This window comes from Octodon degus, unplaced genomic scaffold (genome assembly GCF_000260255.1).
Source record: "Octodon degus isolate 3935 unplaced genomic scaffold, OctDeg1.0 scaffold00124, whole genome shotgun sequence".
Lineage (NCBI taxonomy): Eukaryota > Metazoa > Chordata > Mammalia > Rodentia > Octodontidae > Octodon > Octodon degus.
This window is the reverse complement of record NW_004524700.1, coordinates 2,653,549-2,654,044: the sequence shown is the minus strand read 5'-3', so window position 1 is coordinate 2,654,044 and position 496 is coordinate 2,653,549.

Sequence of the window (496 nt, the reverse complement as noted above, 5' to 3'; positions counted from 1 at the left end):
AATTTTTTTCACATTCTTTATAGATTTATAGTTTAGGATATTCATGATTGTTGGAAAATAGCAGTTCCATTTTATTTCTAAGGCTTTAGATATTCAGACAGATAGTGATGTTAAACTCAACTGCCCTTATTACAGGGTAATAATAATAAGTTTCTCTTCTGGATGCTTAACAACTAAAGTCTGCAGACCAAAAATTAGAGAAAAAGAGAGGCTACAAATATCTTGAACCTTCAAGGCCAGTGAGAACTCAGGACATAAGCAAACCTGTGCTGTGACATCCTGTAACTCAGTGGTATTCCAAATTTTCTGTCCAAAGAGATTATGGGGCCACAGAGAAATGTGATAGATGATGTGTGGTGTGCCTAAGGAGAGTCACCTAGAGAGAAAAAAAATCTCTCAGGCTTTCACAGAGAGCAAATTGGACAAGCAATGGCCATGACTCATCCAGATGGCTGACACTGACAAAAGATCTACAAGCTGCTATACATGGTTTCAG